Source organism: Bacillus rossius, chromosome 6, assembly GCF_032445375.1.
Source record: "Bacillus rossius redtenbacheri isolate Brsri chromosome 6, Brsri_v3, whole genome shotgun sequence".
Lineage (NCBI taxonomy): Eukaryota > Metazoa > Arthropoda > Insecta > Phasmatodea > Bacillidae > Bacillus > Bacillus rossius.
Genome location: NC_086334.1, coordinates 56,689,054 through 56,707,360, shown reverse-complemented (window position 1 = coordinate 56,707,360; position 18,307 = coordinate 56,689,054). Strand labels below are relative to the sequence as shown.

The 18,307-nt window shown below is 38.9% G+C and overlaps 1 protein-coding gene across 2 annotated transcripts in view; it reads left to right on the top strand.

The window, feature by feature from the left end:
• Window positions 1–4,663: 4,663 nt before the first annotated feature.
• LOC134533220 (cadherin-87A) overlaps window positions 4,664–18,307 on the top strand; it is a 328,672-nt gene continuing 315,028 nt past the window's right edge. For both annotated transcript variants that reach the window (XM_063370617.1, XM_063370616.1), the window contains exon 1: window positions 4,664–5,093. The gene's annotated coding sequence lies outside the window, so the exon portion shown is untranslated. The remainder of the gene's footprint in view (window positions 5,094–18,307) is intronic.

Sequence of the window (18,307 nt, the reverse complement as noted above, 5' to 3'; positions counted from 1 at the left end):
GAATGACGCTTTAGGAAATGTGCGTGAAAAAATTTAAATATGAAACTATTCTTTTTATATTATTAGTAATAAAGAACCACGCAGGAGGGCTAGCATAGCTTTCACATTTAAACTGTATTATAAGTGCTTAATTAGGAACGATTTAATTACAGACAGTATACGAACTGCCAATACCACATTCAAGTATTTACGATTCTGCATGTTTGTTTAATACAATGAGCAACTATAATACTTGGTTTTTAACATTGTCTTGATATTGTTTTTTACTGTGAATATTATTATTGATGTACTGCGACGACTGATGCGAAGTGTTATGAAATCGACACTATACTTTAGATTACAACCACAGAACAGTAATAAGCAAAACTAACGAATGTTAAATTCAAACGAGTTTTTGGATTCCACGAAATGCTATACTGCAAACTGTAGTCAAATAAAACATTTTTTTTAAAAACAGTTAATGAGAAAATTGTACAAAGGTTGCAAAAGTGTAGAGTAAGTCACAGTGTGTGTTGCTGTTTACATGTAGATACTTCTCAAGATTCGTGCATTGTGAATAAATAAACATGCTGTTTTAATATTCCTTAAAATTTAATTTACATCAACAGTTGAAAGTGCCTAGGGTAGGCCAACGTGATTTTATGCATAATTAAAATTGTTCATGCGCACATTTTTTTTGCTAATCAACTTACCTAGTCCAAATGTTTAATTTATGAAGCCACTGAATTTAATTAAATTCTTTGTTTTCCAAGAGACTACACGTTTACACAAATATGGTACAAGTAGTATAGGACTCGTCAGCAAAGTTATATTTCACAATATAAGTTACCTATTTGATTATATATAAACACTTGACAAGTGACAATAAACAAAGGGTAAAATTCTTGGGTCGCGGCTTTTCCGTAAATAAAACAATAAAGTTCCTATGATACATTTTTTAAACACTAATGACGTTCCTCTACTTACCTTGAAAACGGCGTTTCTAAATTTCTACTGGTTTTCGAGATACTGCAGTTAGATATTACAGGATCATGCCATCAGGCATAGGCGTGCGCACGGTAGGTGCCACAGGTGCCTTGGCACCACCATTAGGGTTAACGTTATTTTGTTTTTTACAAGCACAAATAATACATACTTACAAAAAACCGTATTATTTCCAAAAAAATATGTTTTCCAATCGTGTCGAGTTACAGATATGTGCTTATAACACTATCAGTATATCAATTATCAATCGAACCAACTATACACACGGAAACAAGCCAGTTGCAATTACTTGTGTTGTACACGCAGGCCGCGGCTACGAAACTTCTGAAATGTAAATACTTCTCATAGTTCTCCTCGAATTACATAGAATGCGCGCTCGGTGTCCACTGTTCACTCCACTCGGCAGGCGCACGGAATAATAGCCGCCGTCCGCCAGGGTTTATTTAAAAAAAAAATAGAGAGAGTTTAGTTAGTTAAAAGGATAGGCTTATTCGATGACTTATATGCAGTCGCCGACAAAACATTTTTGTTGTATTCGAAAAGTTAAAACTTTTGCCCACTCTTATTTGTGTATTTTTATTATTTTAATATTTTACATATTTTAGGTATGTTACAAAAACTCCCTTCATTTGTTGATTTTAAAACTTAACATTTGAGAATGTTTTTTTCTAGCATTTATTTGGCGTCTTCAGAAAACATATAAGTACGGTTTTTCAAAGCCACCAGCATGAATTCCGTGCAAACAATTTCTGCTATTTACTTTATGGCTCAACAAAGCTTAAAACTGTAAATAGTTTAGTAGTTTTCCTGGTGATTATAACGTTCAAAGCCATAATTTGTCATAAAAAATGTTAACATTTTTACATCTGTGTATTTAATGTTTTTGTTCTAAAACACCTTAAATAGCACCATTTTGCGCTTTCAAATCCAAATTTTTCTGGGGGAGGACCCCCGGACCCCCGCTTTAGTCTCGGGGTCCATGAATGACAGGGCTGTTGTGTAATCTGGCACCACCAATACTGAAGTCCTGCGCACGCCTATGCCATCAGGACCAAGATATCAACTTGGATACGTGATTATGGAACTTTTACTACATTATCAATTGGTAGACAAAACAATGACAAGCTTGTAGTCAACAGAATAAAATTTATGTAAAATATTAACTTTAAGTGCATCTGCCTTGCATCGTACGTGTGTGCTCCGTTTACTCGCCATATTTCAAGTAACGACCGTTAAAAGCACATTAAATTTACATGTTCATAAATATAATATCTTACATATACATTTACTATTTACAATACTATTTACGTCGTCCACCAGCACTTAAAATTGGGTTAGGAAAATTGAAAAGCCAAATTTATCTCTCGCTGTATGAACGCACATTATACATTTACAAAAAGAAAATAACAGTTTCTTACTTGTGGAAACTTAATCCACCACAACTGCCAAATCTATTAGTGCAACCAAAAGCTGCACAAGCTTTCACCATCACGTATATTTAGCGAAAAATTAAAAGGGTGCCATTCAAAATAATGTAAACATTGGCGTTTTTGCCACCTTTAGCTCTATCCTTGTCTTTCAACATCGTCTGCTAGGATGCTTCAAGTTTGGTTATACGCTTCCACTCCATAGATTATTACCTCCATGGCCTAAACGGATGCACTGGATAGGTATAATTATTACGTAGTATAATAATATAATGACAAAACACCTGAGGACTTGTTTGTTGACAAATTCTTACTTGCGTTATGCGGAAAATGTTTCTCTAATAAAATATCAATTAATTTACATCTGTTTATTTCAGTTTCCTCGTCATGAAAGCAACCAGGTAGTAAACTATTACCGGGGAAAAACCCAAATTAAAAATATAATATTAAATAATATGTTTGGTTTTTGATGAGTAAACAGTTTAGCTCTCCGTATTTGGCATTAAGTTGGAGTAATTTCGTTAAAATGGAACGGAAGTCGATAAACGGAAGTGTGACAAAAAGATAGCGGATCCTCGTGTAGCAACATAATTCCGTATATAGTTACTTACGCAAACATTATGGTACATACCAAACGTATTGGTGTGCCATATGAAACTTTATGATAGTGAAACCACACTGAAATATATTTGGTATACTAAAATAGTCTAATTTGAAGTAATCTTAAGTTATAAAATACCTAAGAAATATGGAATTACAATTATTATAGTACATTTTCTATTTCTAAATTCCAAATTGGCTTGATAGCATAGCGTTAGAGAGCGCGCTGTTTAACCTCAAGGGACGTGGTTCAACTCTGTCACTGGGACAATTTTTTACTCTTTTTAATAACAATATAATATGATAATATTATATAATAATGTTGAATCAGCTCAATAAGGTTAAGGTTTGTTGCAGGAAGTATTTACAGTCTGATATAAGTCGTTTAAGAAAAAAATAAATTTACAAACATATAGTTAGTATTGTGATATATATTTTTTCATGTTTCAGGTTAATATTTTAGTAATTACATATAAACATTACTTCTAAAGTTTGCGGAAACTTTAAAGTACTATTTGGTGAATTTAAACGAGATGGGTAGTATTTTAATAAAATTCCGTTTTTAAAACCATGTCTAAAGCCGGTGTTTTATCGCAGCTGTTTCTAATAGTTTAAAATTTCCTGTTGTTTTGTGCTGCTATTAGAGATGACCGGTATATACATTAACAAGTATAACAATGATTATGAAACAATAACCGTTTCGTTATGTTGCTGGGTCTCTGATAACAGGTTATCGAAGAAAGATAATCTAATCCTCAACTATGAGGTAGCTCACATCACACGATCTAAAATACTGTAATGCAACTTTTGTGAAGCCGATAGGTACCGCGCTATGTACATTTCATTATCGATTCACAAGCAGCTACAACTATTTTCTGAAAGAAACTATCTATACCGTGCTTTTCCGCCACACAGTTATCGGTTATGAAATAATAGTTTATCAGTTGAAATTTTTAAGTTCTTCAAGTAATAGCACATTTTCAAAGTAAGGTTTTGGACCAGAGTTCTCTGCTCGCGATCGACGTAAACATTTTTCTGCTCGGAATCAACATTTCAACCAATTTTCAGTTATTTAGCAACCATCATAAAGTGTCAGGTATTAATTATTTGGGTTTTTTTATGTTATAACAAACTAACAGTTTAAGGTTGTTTCATGTGTGCGTCAATAGGCTATAGAGTCTGCTCTTCAAATTTAAGCGGAATATCGTGTCCGAGTTTTATATTATGTTTATTTTCAACATGAACATCATGAGAACACTTGAATTAGCTCGTCACCTAATTTAAATGTTTTCACATCGCTGGCGACTTCTAAAAAAATCGCTCGCAGTTTTTTTATTAACGTGTACTACATCCATTTAGTCCTGTAATAAACGTTTCAATTACGATTTGATTATGAATACTTTTGCTTTCTATGAGTTTACAGAAGACCTAGTTCACTGTAGTGCCGCTATCTTTTGGGATGTTTGACACTACGTGGGTACACTAGGAACCAGCGGGAAACAAGCAGACTCGCTGCCCTGTGAAGCAGGTGTGGGCGCGAGAAGACGAGGCCTCTCTGCGCATGCGCGCGCGGCGCGGACCGCTAGCGCTCCTGGAGGCGGCCGCGGCAACCCCGCGCCGACGCCTCCAGCGGCCAGCAGTCCGCGCTCTCCGCCCGTAACGGTCGTGTCACGTGGCGCGCTCTCCTCAGGCTCGGTTCAGGGTCGGGGGCCCACACTGGTTGCCGCTGTTTCCCTCGTCCCGCGCTCCCGGCGCTCTTCCGGAACCCGCGGCGTGTGGGAAGTGCGTAGGAAGTCGTATAAACAAAAAAAAAATTCTGTTAGTGCGCGCCGCCGCGTTAGTAGTTCCCAAGCCACCTGTTGGAAGTTGTCAATCCTGCCGATCGCGTGGTTGCGCGGTGCAGCATGTAATCGAGTAGACAGTGCGTACACGCATCAAGTGGCAAGATACCGCAAGCACACACCCGGAAACATCTCTCGAGTACCCGCTAGGTGGCGCATCTTTCGCTTCGCCGCGTCTCCTTGAACAATGGCAGGGCTGCCTGGCGTTTTCGCTCGCCTGTAAAAAGGGATTTCTACTAAGGTAAGGCGAATGCTTATTTTAACAGAAATGTGAGTGTTTTTTTTTCTTTCCACCATTACTCCGCTTTACACTTTATGCGTACTGCAACTTCCAAGGATATGAAGGTGTAAATTAAAGTTCGCACGTTGAAACACTAGTGAAAATTACAGTGTTGCCACAGTAATTACAGCTCTGCAAGGAATACGTTATCCCCTTTAAACCATCATTCAAGCTTCGCTTTCTCTGTCCAAATTGTTTGTTTTTTTATCGTTAGGACTTTACTAAGCCTACCGGTATGGTAATGACAACATGTCTATTCTCAGATAATTACAGTTTTTTTGCGTGGTAAGAATTTTGTAATGAATTTTTGCAGATATATACTTCTAAGTTAGGGTGTTAATTTGTCATTTTTCTCCCAAATATAATTGATTCGTTTCCCACCTTTCTGGTTTCGACGCACATATTATAGGTGTAAATTTTCAAAACTAATCGCTACAAGAGTTTAATTACTTATTCAAATAGTATAAAAAATATTTTGTTAGCTAATCACGACCGTTAAACGTCACTGCGTTTCCAGTTTCAGTTCGTCGCCTTTTAGTGGTTTTTCATATATGGAAAATAAAATACTCTGAATTATTCAGGGTTTCAGATAGTTTTGTTCCCATCAAAACAGACGTTCCTGTTCCTTCACAGACTAATTCGCAGCGATGCGTTTGCTTCGATCTCAAGACTCAGTACGAACGATCGAGGCTGCGGAATGCACGAGGCGTTGAAACGGCAGTTGGCCGAGTCTGTCATCTTCAGTCTGAAGCATGATGCGATCCCGGGGGAGAGAGAGAGAGAAAGAGAGAGTATTTTTTGATGGCTGACGTCACGCGTGTTTCATGGTGTACTTGTTTTTTGCTCGTGCCTCGGCTGCAGCGGAACTGCTCGCCCGGGTCTCGAGTGGCAGGCGACTGTCGACTTGTCGGGCGCAGACCCCGCGTCGACGTGTCAGAACCTCGCCAGCAGCTTTGCCCTTTGCTGTGACCTCGGCCGACACAGTACTTCATTGTTCGATTTAATTTATTTATTATATAATTAATATTTGTGCTTTAACTATTGAACATCGTTATTTTATTGAGGGTTTTGTGGTATTACAAATGTGTGTCTACCTCTTGATAGTGACCAAGACGATGAACTAAATGTGTCCTTAAAAACTCTTTAATTTTTTATTGCACAAGAGGATTAAAAGCATAATAGCTATAACTATCATCGTGATTATTTCGCGGTTTCTATACGCTACAGGATATATATACTCAACTCTTAAAGTCTTTGTCATATAGCTTGTCTCATATGTTACAGTTCTTAAAAATGTACACATTTATTTTTCCTGAAAATAAGTTTACCATTATTATTATTGCTAAGGACAAGCTGTGTGCTAAAAAATTGTAACATCGTTTGAGTTGCTCTCTGGTCAATGTCTACCTGTCAGAACATGGATCGCAGCAATTTTTTTTTTTTTTTTTTTGCGGAAGCAAACTAGTCCTAATTGGCCTGGCTAGAGGTGGCGGTGGCTTCTCTCGCAGACAGCCGTCAGTTACAACGAAGACGCTTTTGGCTGGACATAACTTGTTGCAGTCTGAGGAGAGCTCATATCGCTAAGTCAAAAAAAGACATGCCCTAATCATAGCTTATTTACATATGCAGCAGAAAGGTGATTCCGCTCATTTGAAAAATAAAAAAATTATTGTTAGATAAACGTACCTAGCTCTGCGGCTACACAATCTGCTATCTCTTTCTCTCTCTCTCTCTCTCTCTCTCTCTCTCTCTCTCTCTCTCTCTCTCTATATATATATATATATATATATATATATATACATACATACATACATATATACATATATACACACATATATATACATACACACACCTAACTAAAACTAAAGTGTGTGTTTTTAGGAAGGCTCCGGGTTAAGCTGATATTACTGTAGTCCGACATCCTGTAAACCACGTGACCTGAAGCCAATAAGATGACCCGAAAAATTGAGTCCGTAAAATGTTTGTTAACTCCATACTTTTGTCGGACGCAACGTTTTTGCTTGTCATGTCTTATTATATTAGGTTTTGAGCCTACTTTAATTATTAAAACTTACAGATCCCTTTTCGAGCTGTTGGATTTGAAATAAAATTCATAAAGGCTACCTCTTCAGACGTTCTCCTGGAAAAGGAGAAAATAAATGAACCCACATTGTCATTTTGAAATTGTAAAAACGTTTGCAAGTCTCTCATCTTTCCGGAGAACTAACACAAAACTGAAGGAGAAACTGGATTAACTGGATTAAAAACTGAGCTGAGGCTACAAATGCGCAGTACATTTACTCTTGGTTTATTCTTCAGGTCTGAATTCATGTAAACTGAAAGTTATAACTGAACGTGTATGGAACCCTTCAGGGAGGAACCTTAGTGCGTCTCAGGCCGACGCGACGTCCATACGCCGAGTATAGCTGGGATCAGCCACGCAGGGAGAGGGTCGCCTTAATAGTGTGCTTTGTGCTGGGATTGGCCAGCCACGACAGCAGTTGATGACATGCCTATTTCCCTTATCTTAACTCGAGGCTAAAACTAGTTTAGTGGGGCACAGGGAAAATCCTGGGTACAGTAATTGCGGGTTGCATTAACAGTGTAGGGGCATGCAGGATAAAGAGAACGGTCCTGACGATGATTTAAGCTGGGCAAAAAAAAATTCCACCACGCGGGATTTGGGCACTTGGAACGAGGTCCGCTCTGATTCCATCCAGTTCTAGATTTTATTTAATCTGCTCTGTGACTGATTTTTTTTTTGCCTGTAATCAATGAAACCCTTTGTGCGAACAAGTAACTTCATATCAGCTTCCTTTTTCGCGCAAGTAAGTTTGACGAGCTTATGAAATTATAATTTTTTTTTGTAAAATAAAGTTTGCCTTCTTCTTTCAAGTCTTAGTTTGTGCTGTGTGTTGTCGGCGGGTCAATGCAAAAAAGTATGATTTCGTGTAAAAGTAAATCACAACGAACTCTGGTCTTCGTGTAGCTTATAAACACCGGGTATTTCAAGTTTTCCTGTATATTTATTTGCTCATATCCAAGAATTGCCGCAGGTATACCGAGACTATAGGCCTACCAACTAAAACTGCATATATAAAATTTATCATTTACAGTTATAGGATAATTTTAGGCTCCATATTTAAGACAGCATTTTTAGATCTATAAATTTGAGTTTTTTCCTTCAGCTGTATCCTACCTTCCCTTGACACGATATTTTAAAACACCTAACGAATGCAAACGATCTCCTAAAAATGTTAATAATGAATCACATAGTTAATAACAAAATATTCAACAGGGAAATTTAATGTCACAATCACCAATACAGTCTTCTTCGGATCGAGTCCGGGTGTGAGATTTGCTGTCGGCCTGGTTTGCAAACTCTACATGTATGCGTAAGTCTAATTTTTACTTGTGCTGAGAAAACATTTTTGCGAAATGTGTTCATTCCCTGGATAAATTTCACGTAATTCACATCCCCGCAAAAACATGTTCACTACGTTAAGCTTTAAGTGTGGCATTCATAATAGGCGTTTGAGCGAGATACCTACTTGAAACTGTAGGACATTAATTTCTAATTGCTGGCTTGTAGAATACAACAATTATTAATGTTATTATTTATTATATTTAAATTTATAGAACAATTTTTCAAAATTTAAAGGTAAGAAAACTATTTGAAATTCAAAACTATATTAATCACAATGACTTCTAATCCATGATGTAAATATAGCTTTTTGAATGCGATTGCTGTGTAGAACATAAAAGAAAGCTATTAATAAGCTTTTCCTTTTTCAATGGTTACTTAAATGGCTACTACAGTTTCACACATATTTACATTTTTAGTAAAATTATAAAAACTGTTTTATGACTTGTTTTGTTTTAGATTTAAGGCTATTAGTAGAGACCCAAGAATTTAGTCTGGCGCCAGGCCTTAATTTAAAGCCTTATGTTTGCTTTTCCATTAACTGATTTCTTAGCGAGGAAAATTTTGCCCTTGTTAATCGGCGCTACGTGGGCTCGCGGTCGCAGAGGTCCAAATAACTGCGGCCCAAACCGTGCACATAGTGCGTGAGTACCGAGTTTTGCAATCTAGCTTGCGACCAAGTGAATCCGCGCAACTGCCGTACCTTTATCTGTTATTTATGCAATGCAATTTATTTTTTACAGCAGTATGTTTTTTAATGTGGTAATAAGAGATATGTTTATTTACAATCATAATATCTGTACAAACAGATTTAATGTTTTTTAAGTCTAAAATATTTTTGAGCTAGGCCATTTTAAAATTTTCAATTTGACTGGGTTGTAGGTACGTATTCCTTCGCTGAACCTTTTACGGTTTCTAATGAACGACATGAGGTCCCGTCCTTTGACGTCACGGTGTCACGTGACACCCGCGGAGTGGGGTGGAATTGTGCATGTTGCATATGGGCGTGAAGAAGCATTTAATTTTTTTTCATCAAGCGTTTAAATAATGTACAATTTTTGTTCCATCCCTCATTGTCATAGTTCATTCTTTTGGCCTTAAACAGCATTTCACACCTTAAAAAAGAACGTTTTAAATAACAAAAATTTAAGTTAGCAGGGACGATAGCACAAGTACAGTTCTCAGCGCACATTAGCGTGTGCTCTAAACACTTCGTCACTGCAGATTACAGAAAAGTTAATTGCTACGTTGAACTCCGAAAGAAGAATTCCATTCCCAGTAGGTACTTACATTCACAACGCTTAGGAAACTAAATAACTCCACGCAAAAATATATATATATATATCTTTACAAATCAAATGTAAGTAGGCCTAGAACAGGAAAAATAAAAGTTCTCATGTCCGAGAACTATTTATTAAACCAAGACAGATTCATGTTTTTACGTTTTACATCAATGAAAATTAAACATAAGTAGGATTAAAACCATGGTTTATACGGACAACATAAAGGACCTGCCACATTCGCACAGTCGCGTCTGTGCCTTCTATCTAATTAGATACAACACAACTCGGTAATAAACAAAACCAGTGTAGCAAATAAGTTTGCAAGGTTTTGAACTTTTTTTTATGATCCTATAATTATACAGTGCATAAGCACTATAAAAACACAGTTAAATCGTGAAAATTCTACACGTCGATACCTGCAGCACGACCGAGGAGTTGTTTATATGGAGGGTAGCAGCTTTTCCGTAAAACTAGAGATAAGTGGGGAAATGGTATTTCTGAGTTCAATGTTTCAACTACCGTATTATAATTATTATACTCTTTTTCAATATTTTTCTCGTTTTTAATGTTTTTACCTCACCATCCCTGGACTGTATTACCCTACACACTTTTAGTATTTCAGAATCCACTAGGAATTTCGAAACCCTTTTTTTTTTGGGGGGGGGGGAATTAAAGATTAGAAGAACACAAATGTTCCTTCTTTTGTATTGTTTTTTTCATGGAAAGGCCGTGACTCTCTTGAAATACCTTATCAAATTTTGCAAGTGCCTGCAAATTCACAATGGACAAGGGGTTTAAAAAAATTTAAATTTTGCAATGACGTGCGCTTCTCAGTAAACAAAATTATAGCAGGCCACATTTTTGAGTTACCAGAGCTAACTTCATTGTAGAAGCCATGGGTTTTCTAAAATATTTAATGGCGATTTATTTGGCAGTTAAATATTTTGTTTAGTAATCAACCAACTATTTTCATATAATCAACACAAACACTGCAGCATTTCCCCACAAAACAAAATTCCAAACTATGTGCCTCGCTTTAACGCATCGTATGCTTGAGGGATTTCAAAACCATCGGGTTTTTCCTTTCCAAGAAAATAAATAAATCAGGCCTTTTGATTTTATTGACCGTGGATAGCAATAGGCTTTCGCAAACACGTTCTTACCGCGTGTCGCTATCCACACATCGTTATAATACGCAGAAACGTGAAAACATTAACGTATTTTTATGCCTCTTGCTTCCCAAGTACTCGACAAAGCGAGATACTTAAACCAACTTCAAATAAATTCAAATTAATAATGACTTTGTTCATGAAAACTCTTTCAACATACAATCAGTGGCTGTTTGTTTACATTCTGTGTCCCACAGTTGACAGTGGCGCTTCAACCGGCCGTTACTTGAACTTTACAATTCGAGCCACTATTCTAATACATTCAGAAGTGAAGTGGAATCGGCATTGCTTCTAATTGGTCACCCCCCGCAGCGGGAGCGACCATATTGGCTGGGCCCGACAGGTGACCAGTTCACTTCTGAGCGGAACCACCGCCCACTGTCAACAACACGGCAGCACACAAACCTTTAACCAGCAGTAATAAATTCTCAAGTCAAAGTTTACCGCACATTAGATCCAAACAAAGTAAAAATTCTTTAAACTGTTGCAGCACAGGTTAGCTTCACAAATAAATTTAACTACAACAAAGTCTTTAGATTATCACAACTAAGTAATGTCCACGAAATGAAGTTCTGCAAAAATATAAATCTTTGAATTCAACAAACACACATTAATATCCAACTATGTCCACACTTCGATTAATATTTCCAATAAAGCTACTTAGGTAAATAACCCGGGCACACACACGGTGCGCAGAGCTTCAGGACAAAACCACACGATTTCAAAACTACACAAGATATCCGAGTGGGGTCTGCTTACGAAAAGCATTTAAGAGTTCGCTGCGGGCCGAAAAGTACTTTTGATTTCGGATTAAGTTTTTAAGCGGTATTTTTAGAAGATTTAAAATTGCTAAAACACATGTTTTCCGAGTAATTTTTGGGCGTAAAACAACCAGTACAGATTCTTCAAAGGACTCAAGGGACTTCATTTCTCGGCCATATAATGTTACGGTCACCGCTGAAATTTCACAGTTATCCTGTGACGACCAGAAGACTGCGCGCCAGTTCAGAACCTTGCGCTTAGAGACTACACCGCGCTAGAAGCACCAGCGAGCGTCGCACTTATCATCCCGCCTCATTAACACACATACACACCTGACGAGGCGGGCCCCTTAACATCTAGACCGTATAGCTTCAAAACTGGAGTTTTTGGGCGGCAGCCCGCCGCCTGGTTTTCCCGGCTCGACCTAGGGGACGAACTATGCCTAGGGGCAAGTATTTTTCCCGAGAAGATTGCCAGACAACATGTGTTTTAAAACATTGTAGAAAAGTCTGTGATTCGTGATTGGTTGAGTTTCTCTCTGGCACATTTAATACTGTCGGATCACGAATCGTTAGGGACTGGAAATATTCGCGGTTTCAATGACCACTAGGATAGACTCTACGATTCTCTATGTACTCGTGCAACTATCACCTGGTCATTGGCTACCTACTCGAGACACCTGTTTACTGCGATTCTTATCATTCGATACTTGTTTTGTTGAGTGTTTGCCATTGGCTCAGAGTCCTTCAGGTAAATTGCGGTCCAATCACTGACGCAGCATTAAGATAAAAGAGTTTGGATTCCAGCCTGTCTCGAAAGGAATCCGCGAATATTTCCGGTCTCTACGAATCGTAAGCAATTTTGTGCGGAAGCACAATGGGCCTGGTCAAAGTGGCCATGGCTTCTCTCGCAGACGGCCGTCAGTTATAACGAAGAAGCTGTTGGCGGGGCATAACTTGTTGCGATCTAACGAGCGCTCAGATCGTTTCGCGAAGTACACGTGCCCCTACCGATGCCCTGTTCTGGCATTCGGCCCTTAGGTGCGCTGTGGTAGTGATGGTACCCCAATTGCAGTTAGAAATGGCTGAACGGGGTTGCTTCATTAAGCAATTATGCTGAGCCCCGCCCCAGAGCGATGATCGGCGGATTGTGTTCCGCCATTTTGCGGGCTAGTTTGCGTCATGTTGGCAACCGCTGTTCGCTGTAAACGGGACAGTTTCGCTTCTTGGGGCCGTGAGTAATCTGTGGTTCAGCGCGTGTTCTTGGAAGCTGCGTGCGAGGCGAGCGGTAGGTCTTGGTAGCTCATCAGTAGAGACCGGAAAAATTCGCGGATTCATTCGGCGATAAGCTAGAACTCAAATACATATACCTTTTAGATGATTTTGCTATTGGCTTACTGTTCATCTGGACGAATCTCAACCAAAGAAGGATCGAATCACTGACAAACCAGCTGAGACGACTTACAAGTCAGCAGCCAATGAACTGGCGTTATTTGGCCGAGTATACAGGGAAATGTGCAGTCTATCCTGAAGGCCATTGAAACCGCGAATTTTTCCGGTCTCTACTCATCAGTAGAGACTTGCAAAATTCGTGGATTCATTTCGTGATATGCTACAATTCAAAGATTTATACCTTAGCGCTGCTTCTGCAATTGGTTCACTGTTAATCTGGATTAATGAGGGCCAATTAGAGACCCTCGCTCAAAGAAGTGTCGAATCACAGACACTCGGTCGAGACGACTCACAAGTCAGCAGCCAATGAACAGGTGGCATTTGCCCGAGTGTGTAGAGTGTAGTAGAGTCTATCCTGGAGGTCATTGAATCCGCGAATTTTTCCGGTCTCTACTCATCAGCCATCAGTGGGACAAGCCACGCTCCCCCGTGGTCACCAGCGCGTGCAGTAGGTCAGTTTATCCGCCAATTGGGAACGACACACACGATTCCTCGCGCGGCCGAGCGCGGTACCGTTCTCTTCCTTCCCCGCCCACCTTGTCGCGCCTACATTCCTGCCGGAGCTACGACCCGCGGCGAAAACATCGACCCGCCTCCCGCCGCACTGGCATTTCCCTTTCCCCTCCTCCCCAGTCTTCTCTCTCTCTCTCTTCCCTTCCTGTATCTTACCCTATGCTTCTTTAGCTTTCCCCGCAGAGCCGCAGGCGGTTCGCCTTCGATAATCGCGTCGTGGGGTCTCGGCGCCTGACCTTTCTCCTGCCTGCGGTACTGGCCGCGCTAATAACATCGTCCTGCGAAGAAAAAAAATACTCTCTCTATTGGCTACCTCAGCTACGCGCTGATTCATCCCTCTGAGTCACTCATGAGTACAGACACGGAAATTTCACTGGTGCAATGAAATGTAGGCTTGGCTACGTGACACTTTCAAGACTTTCTATCATTGCTTGAAACTTAATTTGTAACCATATTATTTATATATTTATTGTTTGAAACTTAATTTATAATCATATTAGTTATATATTTATTTTCTTTATTGGCGGCGAAGTTAAGGTGATACGCCTTTTCTTACACTTAAACACATTCAAAATTTACATTTCTCTAAATCAATATTTCATATTAAAAAAATAATAATAAAACATAGCAAAATAATACTTGATATAAAACAAACTTGAATGAAATCTAAATTTACCAAGATAAAAGGTAAACAGAAAACTTATTTTAATTTAACTCGAAATTGGCATACACGCCTGTTGAAATGTAATTAAAGGTTAAGAGTCAGTTGCCAATATGATATAGTATAACATTAATACCATTCTTCCTGACGTTTATATTATCAGTAGGTAAGCGCAAAGTAACCATGCTGAGTAGGTGTTCCAGAGACGTTTCTTCAGCCTGTGTTTGAAGGTTGCTAGGTTATTAGATTTTCTAGTCGCCTGTTTCATTTCGTTCTACAGACTCTTCATTTATGTTTGTAAAATTTTTCTTCAGTAGCTGTCAGTTCAGGTCGACGTTTACCTTTAATAATTATACGTTATCAGCTCGATGGCCACATTATAGTCTCCGGCTGCGTGTCAAAAATGGTATAGGTTTGTTATTTGCACGCAGCATTGGGTGTAGTTATTATTTTTAATATCATCCTTCAAATAAGTGTGAATAATACCTATTATAAAGGGTCTTTGAGTAAAAACCAGTATTTTTTTGGGATGAATTGCTATAAATTTTCCTGTTGTCAGTTCTGAAACAATTTTAATTAAATCGTTCTTGCTTAGAAAAAAATAGCACTTAAAACTGTTAGAAACACGTAATTATATTAACATTCATTGCTGTATCACATACATTAGAAACCAACATTTAAAAACTGTCATTTACTTATTTAGAAACACACAACGCCGAACCGCACAAAATATAATTGTCATATCTTAGAAACAAACAGCTTCAATCCATCAGATGTTAGAACCACAACATCTAGAATTGGCATAGCTATATAATTCTTTCTTGAGTGTTTCTAAGACTGGTATTCCAAGATACTTAAATAAGGTTTTAGGAGTTAAACATGCAATACCTGTATCCTAAATCGTATTCCAAGTGCACAAAATCACTCCCAAACCCGTAAAGGGGACACGGTCAGTGCCTTATTTTTAGGGAACGGGTTTTGGTTTCCTATCCGTTATCTGTCTGTTGCCCAAACTTCTACGCACGCTCAGAGCTCACTTTTTCGTCGATTTCGTCCAGTTGGCGGACCCGCGTCTGGTGCCATTAACTCGTATATATTCACTTTCTCGAACATCCGGGGTTTGGGGGGGGGGAGGGAACCAAGCCTATTTGTGTGCCAAATGAAACTTTATAATAACGAAACTATCCTGAGATATTTTTGTACATTTTAATGTTCGTAACAAGAAATAATCGCAAATTAAAAAGTACCTGCAGTGTCTGCTTTGTGTATTTGCTTTTTTTTTTTTTTTTTTTTTGCGATAGTGCTGCTATATCTGAGATTTTTTTCCGTCATACTTGTATCGGTGTATGCTAAACGTTCGCTAGAATGCGTTGGAACCAGTTTCTAGCCTCGCGCAGGGCACCATTTATTAAAACGGCTGCCGATCTGTTCCCTTGCTGGGATTTGGCTTGAGCCCGTTCTGGAATACGGACCACGAGTTAGGTTAGGGTTGTGTCCCAACACGGCAGTGCTTATTCGCTACCTCATGCGAACGTCTTGGAATACCGTCCCAAGTAATGACAGCGCCTCAACCAGCAGGCGGCTCGAGAAAGCGGGTCCTAGCTGGAAGGACTCGTGCTGCCATAAAGGCGTTATCTTTGGGAAAGTGGCGGCTGGAACAGCACCCCCGCGGGAAGGCAACTATAAAACTCATCTGGCCGTTCTTGCGCTCGGGCGCTCTGTCTTCCCGCTTTGCACACACTCTTACACACTTTCGAATATTACCAAACCCATAAGAAGCCAGCTCACTCTCTTGACTCATCACTAGAGACAGGAAAAATTCGCGGGTTCATTGACCTCCAGAAAAGACTCTACTACACTCTACACACTCGGGCAAATGCCACCTGTTCATTGGCTGCTGACTTGTGAGTCGTCTCGACTGAGTGTCTGTGATTCGACACTTCTATGAGTGAGGGTCTCTAATTGGCCCTCAGTCCTCCAGATTAACAGTGAACTAATAGCAGAAGCAGCACTAAGGTATAATTATTTGGATTTTAGCATAACACGAAATGAACCCGCGAATTTTTCAGGTCTCTACTCATCACGCGTAATAGTAAAATAACCACGGCCAGATGACCCCATGATGATTTATAGGCAGTCTGGTGTAAGGTATACCGTGAAATTATATACCCTGTGTTCATATGCAAAGAAAAAAAAAAACATTGTGTGGCCAACCATAAAATTTTTTTGCCAATACCCTACCAATTATAAGTAATGTTTTGAAAAAAAAAAGAATGTTAAAACTAAGTGGTTTATTCAGCAAGTATAAAGATCTTTCACAAGCCAGGCTTTGTTTTGAAATTTTAATTTCTCGTAATTCACTGAGATTGATTTAGCAAGACGTACGTAGGTTTTCTCCGTGTCTCCTGAATTATCCTGTCAATATTTTGTTCGGTTTATCCGTGTGCTCCTAGTTAATCATGAAAGTATTTAGTTGGTGTTCTCCGAGTGCTTCTGGTTATACCTGGCGAGACTTCTGGTGATATTCTCCAAGTGCTTCTAGTTATTTCTGAGGAAAGAATCTCTGCGTGTTTTTTTTTTTAAATTTCGTAATGAGAAAGCCAATTTTATTCAGAGTTTCGCTTAATTAGTGAATTCCTGTTACCAAATCACCTCTTGCAATATTTTTTTATCAGATGGAAATCAGACACAAAATTATTTCTTCCTCAGTCGACTACGTTGTCTTAAAACAACTGAGAAACACTACCATGCAATAGATGCGGCGTGGGAGCAAATACGAGGAAGTCTGGAGAGAGTGTTTCTCCCATAGAGTAAGTCGCTCGAAGACAAGACAATGAGACAGCCGGCGCGGTGACGCAACCCGCTCCACACTTCCCGACGCGCTGCGGTACTCACATGGGCCGCGGGAGGGGGGGGGGGGGGGCAAGCCGTGTTCACACGGTGGCGTCGTCTACACTACGTTGCGGTCACGGTGGTTACTTAGTGTTTGTTTACCAGTATCAAACGTTTAACACTAACTGCAGTGCACAACTATACGAAGCGCACTGCGATCTGAAATGCTTGCTATCAAATGAGAAGTTGAAATAATACTATCTTAAAAAAACATTAGTTTCAAAAATGCTTTAAAAGCATGTTTATGTAATTACATACATATATTTTCCTCACCCACTTCAGTTTCTTAGTAAGTTATTTATTATATCCGAAAAAAATTATTATGTGTTAATAATTGTCACTTATTAAATATTTTACAATAAAGTAATGAAAAAAAAAAACATATTTTTCACTGCTGCGCCATGATGCTTTCTTGGAGTCTACACTTGATTTGTAAAAATTTTTTTTTTTTTTTGCATTTGTAGCATTACATAAAAGTTTCATCTGAAATATTTTTGACAAATGATACAAAGGATATTCAGAATTAAATAAATAAATATTCTAATAAAATATTAAAATATTTATTTATGAATAACAAGCTAGTAGGCTGGCACGTGAATCCGTGTTTGTTTTGTGCATTACGTAACAGTGCTCAGTTGTCTAAGTCTTGAACATAGTGTACTAATTATGATGGAACGCACAGCGCGCGCAAACTCCTCAGAAACTAATTCGTGGCCCCTTCACCGGACGACTTATTTGTAGAGACCTGCGAAATTCGCGGGTTCATTGACCTCCAGAAAAGACTCTACTACACTCTACACACTCGGGCAAATGCCACCTGTTCATTGGCTGCTGACTTGTGAGTCGTCTCGACTGAGTGTCTGTGATTCGACACTTCTATGAGTGAGGGTCTCTAATTGGCCCTCAGTCCTCCAGATTAACAGTGAACTAATAGCAGAAGCAGCACTAAGGTATAATTATTTGGATTTTAGCATAACACGAAATGAACCCGCGAATTTTTCAGGTCTCTACTCATCACGC